Below are 9,542 nucleotides of genomic sequence, written 5' to 3' on the forward strand. Positions count from 1 at the left end.
TTCGATTGTCGAACGTAATCGAATCTGAATCGAACGGCAGATTCCTGGGTAATGCCGTGCGATTGGGTAACTTGCATCAGTGGAGGCTAACATGCATAGCTCTCAAATGAAACACCTGACTGGTCATCAAAATACAAAGTTAAATCAAAACAAAAATGGTAGAGTAGAGCTGCGAGCGGAGCTGCGTAGTTGTATTTTAATGACCAGCCAGGTCTTTCATTTGAGGGCCATGCATGTTAGCCTCCACTGATGCAAGTTACCAAATCTCATGGTATTCGATTGCGTTCGAGTAAGGTTAAATTAGTATGATTGATTGTTGACTATGTTCGATTGGTTTCGATTGATTGTCAATGACATTGGATTAATCTTCGATTTCGTTCGATTACGATTATGTACGATGAGTTTGATTGCGATCGACAATCGAATTGCAATTATTCGATTGCGTTCAATTCGTTCGATTGACACTGTCTGGTGATGTAAACTAAAAAAACTGAGCATGATCGAGACTCCTTTAAAAAAGCTCAACAAATATAAAATTTCACAATAATTTTATGCAGAAAAAGTATCAAAATATCCAATACAATACAAATAGAGGCTATTCTAGTCAACCTCTTGCTGTTTGAATAAATTTTTTTGTCGAATATAAAAGCCTGAACACACATTTCGCACACGTTAAAAGTTAAATAATTATTCTGATAAAATGCCTGATTCCTCTTAATCATCAAGGAGATAGCAAAAGAGTAGTAAACATTACATAAGAGAACATACCTGTAATAGTCTGGTTGGTGTTTGAACCTTCATTTTGAACAATAATGAGAAAACATCGATGAAAACCCTCAAGCAAAATCAGTGTAAAAAATGCAACTTTCAAAATAGTCTTTAAAAGCTTTTAGGTCAATAAGTATTAGCATCCACTTCTGTGGGTGCAAGTCAGAGCTACACTTAACTAATTGAAAAACATTTGAAACAGTAAACTTTCCTTTATAAGTCTCAAGGTCCATAAAGAAATCAAAACATTGACCGACAACCAAAATGTGATTCTCAGGCGCCATCTTGGATTCCGTTCGGAGCAAATAAACCCACGGCCGCAGTAGAATCGATAAACTCGGTATTCTTTACAGCACGCAGCCTAAGACGACCCGAGCAAATCGATTAAATTTTATGCGAATGCCCCCGATTGAATCGCACCAAAAGAGCAACCATGGCACGGACAGGAGTGAGAGAGGACAGAAAAACAGAACACGGCACGGACTGCGGACAGACAGGACAGGACAGACACACGGAAAGTTCCTCTTGAAAGGCCCCTTCGCTATAGCGCTGGGCCAAAAAGACAAGGTGTATTTCAAGAAATGTACTTCGTAACTGATTTTCTTTTGTTTGTAAGAAACCTATCTGAACCTTAAATCTGATTTTAAAACAGCGTTAATTTTAATGGCTCTGTTCATTTAACGAGTTTCAATTGACAAACCACAGAAAACCCGACATACCCGTCGCTCTTTATTATACCTGTATGCAAAAACAGCCGTTTGATAATTAACGATATCACATGGCAACTTTTTTATTATTCAAATTTTTTTGATGTCATTAATTTTTGCATGTTTTTACTCTTGCTATCCTCGGTGTTGATATTCAACTCGGCTTCGCCTCGTTGAATATTCATCACCTCGGGTTAATAAATCTCAATAACCAACTTTTACCTATTGAATATCTGCTTATTATTGCATATCCAGATGTTTTGCAATCTAATTTCGAAGTCCGCTGGAGGGGGTCAAATCAGGCTCGCGCAATGAAGTGAAGTATAAGCTTTGGTAAGATTCGATTCTAGCCCTTCGGGCTTATACTTCTTTAGGCGTACAAACTTTTGCGAGTAGAAACTTATTTGACGCGATTTTATACGTTGATTACTACGATTTTCGCGAATTTTGGCCCTTTTCGGGAAAGTAAATGTCTTTAAAAATTCTCGGAAGAGCCATTCGCAAAAGTTTATGCTCGCGAAAAATTCTTGAGAAAATAGAAAATCTGTAAAACTTCAAACTTTGAATAAAATGTAACTTTTATGGCACTTTTCAGTCGGCTAAAAGACTAATAAATCAAATGGGAAAATGTTTCAAGCCAACTCAAATATTTTTGTCCTTCTAACTCTAAGCCATTTTTTCATGTGAAAATTCTCAATTTTACGTCTTAATTCGCGAAAATTTATGCTCGCGAAAATCCGTTAAATTCGCGAAAGTAAATGTCGTGAATTTCGCGATTTTTCTCCTAGCGAAAGTTTCTGCTCGCGAAAGTTTGTACACCTAAAGTTAGACGATGCTATCGTCCGTTTAAAGTAAATGCGAGAAAGAGTTAGGTCGTCAGGGCGGTTTACGGGAAAAAAGTGGCGGTAGAGTTTTGGATAACTGTAAACATCTCCGCCACTGCTTACTCCACCCGAATTTATCACGCCTCTCCTAAACTATTCCCTTTTTAGTGATCTTGTGTAGACGATAGGATCGTCTAACCTAAAGTATGCTCAGCATTATTCAATGCATTGTTCTTAAACAATAGAGCGCCATTGTTTAGGTATCAAAAACTGAGCCTGTATATGCTTAATTATAAACGTTGCGCTTACAGGAAAAGTAAACATTTAACCAACAAAGCGTCGAGTCGGATTTCTTCCGGTCCGAACCATCAACTTCCAAGCCCGTAGGGCTAGACTCGAGACTACCGTATGGGAAATAAAGTGGCTTCACTTTTTCTTGCCCGGGAAATAAAAGATTAGAGATTCTTAACTCTAGCATAGAGGTATAAAGAAAAACAGGAGTTGAATGTGTCGGTAATTGGTCGTTAAAGTCTTTTGATTTCTTTTATAAAATGTATCAAAAGAAATTCTAAGCTCGCCCGATGAAATAAGACTTTTTAGTAGAACTCAAGTTTGCTATGAACATTCTAATAATCAGTATTGAAGATTCTCGTGTTTTAATATACGAAAATTAGATAAAAATTCGTCCACGAAGCAAGTTTATGTTCCATTTCGCTATCCGTTCAATTTTGTTTTGAAAAGATATTTTCTCAAGCCAGAAAATGAAAAGTTCTTTATAAGCACACACGATTTCAGACTCAATGTGTAGACATAAAGTCGCTGGAGAATTTTGGAGGAAAGTATCAAGCAATAGAGTTCACCTTAAGGAAAACATTGATCGAAAAATCTTATCATTTGATGAAGGATTGCCAAGTTTACAGGCCTTTTTTTAGTCCAAATATTTTCTTACACTGATGTCAGAAACAATGAATCTCGTCTCATCTAATTTCTAAAGCTTAAATGAGCCAATAGGATTTCACCTATGGATAAAAGAGCTCATTAAGAATGCACGATATATGAGATTATGAGCATGCATACATCGTAATTTTTTTAATCGTAGGGCGAGCTTGGTTACAATACACGTTTTTTTTTTATTAGAACACCTAAAATTTGGCTGAGCCTGGATGTGCTTATTTTCTTTAGCAATTTTCAGCCTAAAATGTTCTTAAATGCGTTCTTAATTTTTCAGACTACTCTAAATCGACAATATGATACAAAATAAAGAGGACTTAAATGTAGCAAAATTTGGACAATATTCGACTCTCGACTTTTGAAGATCCACCCCTAAATTCGGTTAAAACTGCTTAAAAAGAGGAAAAAATTTTAGTTTCTTGTAATTTTTTTCCAAACTGAGGCTGGGCATGTTCTTAAGATGTTCTTAATTTTTCGACGAATTTCAGCCTATATGTTCTTATAAACTAGGTTCTAATAAAAAAAAAAACGTGTAGCATACTTCTCCTGTTTCTTTATACCTCCATGACTCTAGCTCGTCGGGCTTCTTGTCAATGGTCCGAACAAAAATTACTGCTTAGTCAGCAAAATATCAATCCTTTGATGTCGGCTCTGATTGTAACTAAATATGGCAAAATATAGTACATAAGGTATTTCCTCTACTTATTTATATGATGTTTTACAGTCGAGCCCGACTATCCAAATGTAATGAACGAAAAATGGTGTGATATGTTCTGCTGCTGGGTTCGCTGGTGTGGTGATCTCTGGGCAGTGACCAGTCATTAGACAGATTAGATAGTAAAATGAAGGAATGTTAACAACTCTTTACTTAATGTTTTTGAATCTGTCATGATTAAAAAGACAGGTAAGGGGCTGTGCAACGGGTGTTAAAAATGCATGCAGGGCGGACGGGCGGTCAAAAACATTCCCAGGTTTTTTACATCATCCAAGTAACTCAGGGGCGGGTGGTAACGCGAGCAAAACAATTTTTCGATGGTCGTCAGAGCAATTGAGAAAAAATCTATACTTTAAAAGAACAAATTGCTTTTCCCAGATTTTTTTCCGAGCGGAAAATTTGATGCGGGCGGGTGACGCGAATAGAACAATTTTTCGATGACGGCCTAGCTAGTCTAATGTCGACACCCGGGTTGGTCTAAAAAGGAGGGTAGCCAATGGGGTAGCCAATTGGGCTAGGTTATGGGGTACCTCTTTTTGCCTAAACTTTTGAAATCTGAAACCTGTTTTCATGTGGAAATAACTATACAACATCTTGTTAATGATTCCATGTAATAAAATTTAAGATTCCTTTCGAACTTCAGCCACAATAGCCTTTTTTCCAAAGGTACTGAACTTCGTTACTTCTCAAGAGACCTGGCGCCATTTTGTCTTCCTTCGTGGCTTTGTTTGAAAATTTACAGACCCGAATAAAAAATATATACAAAACAGTTTTTAATGTTTTAGATTCAGATTTTATTTATGTTTTTAATTGTTATTTCCGTGAAGCTGTAATTCGATGATAATATTTTTGGAATCGCCTTTGGGCCATATGATCTCTAATCTTGTCATATCTTAACAATCCTTTGTTATTGAATCTATTGTTTAATTTATATCATGTTTAGATGTTTCAAACAATTAATTCATTTCAAAATTTTTTAATATGGCAGCTTATAATAGGTACAAAAAGTCTTTTGAAATAGCTCTATTATAATGAAGCTCTATTTCTTACTCCTCGTGCATTAACACGTGGTAATTTATATCTTTGTTTATCTTTGTAATCATACATGATCAATCTAAGTATCAATCAGATTCGTGCTCCCTGGTCAGTAAAATGTGGTTCTATGCATTCATTTTCGGTATTTCTATTCTGGTCTGTAAAATATTTAGGTACCCCACAACCTAGCCCAATTGGCTACCCCAATTGGCTACCCTGCTTTTTAGACCAACCCTCGACACCCCTCCTCTAATTCCGACACCCTTTTTATCAGCTGAAATTGATATAAAGGTTGAAACTGTTTTTCTTTGCTTAGTGGTCAGAGAGGAATAATTCTTTTTCAATCAGTGATTCAAGCTTTCATATCATTCCTTTCTCTAAAGAAGGGTGTCGGATTAGGCAGTCAGGCACATCCTGGCAAATGAACGGGGTGAGCATTTGCATGGGGTATTCGTCACCCAGTGTAAATGAGATAGGACGTCTCAGGTAAAAGCGTGAAAATGAATAAAAATGAATTTCAAACTGAAAATGGGAAAAAAGGAAGAAAACTGGGAACTTTATTTTTTCGTTATAAGTTTCTTCAATCTTCAAAGACAAAATTGACCCATGGAAAAAAAATTTCATCTATGCAGTTCTTTGAAATGAAGCAAAATATTTCCAACCCGGTTCAATTGCGTGGGGTTATTCAGTGGTATTACATCACTTTTGTTTTCAACCCCTTGCATTTGCCACCAATCGCAAGTGAAAAATACCCCGTTCATTTGCCAGGATGTGCCTGACTGTTAGGTTAACCGTCGAATTAGGGGTCACTCACAAATCGATTTTAGGTTAGAAGAATGTCAAGTGACGTTTTAAAAGCTGACCCACCCACCCACACCCAAAAACGTCAAACATCTTGATATCCCCGAAAATCGATAAAAACTGCCTTCATCGCTGTTTCGTCAGCCATCTTGATTTTCACTACGGCTCGCATAGTTTATATTTGAAAAAAAAAGAAACAGAGATAATTTCTGAACTTGTTCACAAAATTCCCGTAATTAATTATCTCCGTAGTATGTAGCAACAGAAAGAACGGCCATCTGCAAAAGTTCAAGGGCAGTTCGGGCCGTCAAACAAAGAAAAGACATAAACATCGGGCCGTTTGTTTTGGTTTTCAAAACAAACGGAGCGATCAAACAAAAACATGGCAAGAAGCAATATTTGGCATGGAATGAAAAATTGATGTTTCTGAAAAACGTCAAAGACCTTTAACCCACCCACCCGTATAACGTCTATTGACTTTCTTCTAACCTAAAATGGATTTGTGAGTGACCCCTTAGACGAGGGATGTCTATATTTTATAGACCAACTTACGGTATCTTGGTTTTTGTTTTGAGGTTGAGAACATAAAATTTCTTACCGTCAACTCCACCAAGTTTATCAATCATACTTTTTCTGTCATAACATGTCACGATAACACTTTCACGGATATGACGCCCTTTTTAACTTTTTGTTTTCATTCAAAACGACCGAACGCTGATTGGAGATTTAGAGAACGCCCGCCGCCTAACCGCCTAACCGCCTATATCGCCCGATGGGATTAATAATAATAAATAACAAGTGTGTAACTTGCCATGCAAGTGACGTCAAAATGCTCCATCGTTTTGCCAATAATTTGTTCTTCTTCATTCCAGACATACGTGTGAGTGTTCCACTACGGATTTTTTTCATATTTCGATTTCAAAGCCTATTCGGTTTTGGTGCAAAAGAGAAATCGTGTAATCTTTATTAATAAGCTGTTCACATGGCTCGCATAACCCCCCCCCCCGCCTGAGCGGGGGGAGCTACACCTAAAATTTGCCATATAAGAGGTGGGAGCTGCTTGTTTTTCCCGACAGGTGGGGGGAGCTCTATCTTATGGGGGACCTCTATCTTGTGGGGGACCTGCATTAGTTTATGTAACTCTGGGGGCTAAATAATACTTCTTAAATATTTTTCTTTACTGTTGGTTTTTAATTTCTCTAAACCTTTATGTTTTCATTTAAAAGTGTGATCTGATCCATAAAATGCAAAAATGAAGACATTCTATTGGATTCTCTAAGAGTGCGCACACATGTAAATAGAGCTTTGTGAATGCCATAAAATTTTTCCCCTATACTGGGACCTAAAATTTTATCAGACTGGGGGGACCTTGTTCTCAGGGGAGACCTAAATTTGGCGGGGGGGGGGGACCTAGAACCCCAGTCGGAGCCATGGTTCATTAACTCAAATCAAATGACTTTGGAGGTTTGGTGAAATGGTGGTTGAATTGCCGCCCCATGTTTTGTCAGATAGTCCCAAGTTAGAGCAGTTAACAGTACAACTTTTATATTCATCTTTTGTGCGGCTAGTTCGAAACGCAGGTTCAGGTTTCAGGTTACAGGTTCAGTTTTCAGGTTACAGGTTCAGTTTTCAGGTTACAGGTTAAAACGGAATAATTGCCAGACCAGATATATCATTTCGACTTGAAATTTGCAGAACAGATAAAAAAAAATTCTTATTTATTTTTCTCTTTTCTGTGTATGTTTTTTTTCTAACATGTATATTAGTAGAGGGCATTTTGTAAAATCGCTCGACTGTTTTGTTAGAAGCACTTGTTATACATTTTTGGAAAGCTAAGGGGTAGGGGAATCGAAATTACTATGTTTCCAATTTTTTTTCGGACACTTTGGTGTGATTTTCGGACAAATATGACGGTCTCAGGCAAAAATCATAGGGCTAAAAAAAAATGAAAATTTTAGCTCGAGAACACGGAGACCTGTTGTATATTTTTGGAAAGCTCTCAAAATATTAGGATTAGAGATATATTGCAAGTATAGGTGATTTCAGTACCTAACTCAAGATATTGAGCTTCAAAAAGCGCAAAAACTGGACAAAATAGCTGTTTCTGGCTGAAAAACACGGTTTTCAAGGGTAAATATCTTGAGTTAGGTACAGAAATCACCTATACTTGCAATAAATCTCTAATCTTAATTTTTTGAGAGCTTTCCAAAAATATACAACAGGTCTCTGTTTTCTCGAGCTAAAATTTTCATTAATTTTTAGCCCTATGATTTTTGCCTGAGACCGTCATATTTGTCCGAAAATCACACCAAAATGTCCGAAAAAAAATTGGAAACATAGTAATTTCGATTCCCCTACCCCTTAGCTTTCCAAAAATGTATAACAAGTGCTTCTAACAAAACAGTCAAGCGATTCCAAAAAATCGAACAAAATTCCCCCTACTATATAGTTTTCTTCTGTATATATTTCTGGTATACCTCTTGTGGGTGATAAAAGAGAAAATTGACCGGCTAAAAACGCTGTACGCGGCCCAGCAATCTTTCGTACGGGACGTCCTGCAGTGTACCTTGCGCAGCCCGGCGACCGGTGACAGTGGAGTGATGAAATTTGGCATGCTTTCCCCCTTGCCGAGGGGGTCATTTACTGTCTCGTACAGGTCCTTTACGGTCCCGTAGCGCCCTTCTGTCAATTTTTCAGGACTTTGGACCTATTTTTTCAGAATCTACACCCAAAAAACATGAAATATCAAAAGCTGGATAAAAATTTTAAAGGTGACCTTAACCCGATTCGATCCGGGGATCCCTGGTGCGTGAACCCAACACCTTGTACCACTGGGCCAACTTCAAGCCATGTACTAGAGTTAATTCTCAGCAATGTCATTCCTTTGCTAGCTTGGCTTGGCGCAGAGCTCAATAGGGACCCCTAAGAGTATTTTTTTCAATTGGCTGAAGGGGTATGTCAGTAACAAGTGGTTCACGAGTTGTAGAAACGTCTCACTGCTTTCCATCCCACCGGGGACTCCAAGCTGGTCTGGTACGAGTTCTGACCCCCCTGTAAAGCCTTCCCATGAACTTTTCAGGACTTCGGACCACTTTTTTTGGAATCTACACCCAAAAAAACATAAAATATCAAAACCTGGTAAAAAATTGGGACTTTGACCCGAACCGGGTCGGATTCGATCAGGGGATCCACAGTGCGTGAACTTCGGATTAGAAACACCAGTCTGTAAAATGAATATTAAGTCAGTAAATTGAATGCGTTTCAAAATAAAAACAGACATTTTACTTTGTATGATAATTCAATACTATCTTACGCAACATTGGATGGCCATTCCATTCCAGATTTGAGTTTAATTAATGAACTACGTATTAGAAAATACACGATTTCTCTTTCGATTTTATAGTAAGTGAAAATACAGACCAGATATCAACAAGTCCCATGTTGCTTACCCTCGTCCCAAGTTGGAGCAGTTGGCGGTACCCAGGTACTAAACTTTTTTCAACATTTAACACATAGATACCACCCTTTTTAGTATTTAACTACCCTGGGTAGTAACTAACAATTATAGAATAATCTATATTTGTCGAAACAGCAAAACTCCACTCTACACGTTAGGATATTTTATTTTTGAAATTTCCATAAAAAAGACTTAACCTGTAACCTGAAACCTGAACCTGTAACCTGAAACCTGAACCTGCGTTTCGAACTAGCCGTCTTTTGTGTTTGAGGTCTTTGATTATT

This window comes from Clytia hemisphaerica, unplaced genomic scaffold (assembly GCF_902728285.1).
Source record: "Clytia hemisphaerica strain Z4C2 unplaced genomic scaffold, Clytia hemisphaerica genome assembly, whole genome shotgun sequence".
Taxonomy (NCBI): domain Eukaryota; kingdom Metazoa; phylum Cnidaria; class Hydrozoa; order Leptothecata; family Clytiidae; genus Clytia; species Clytia hemisphaerica.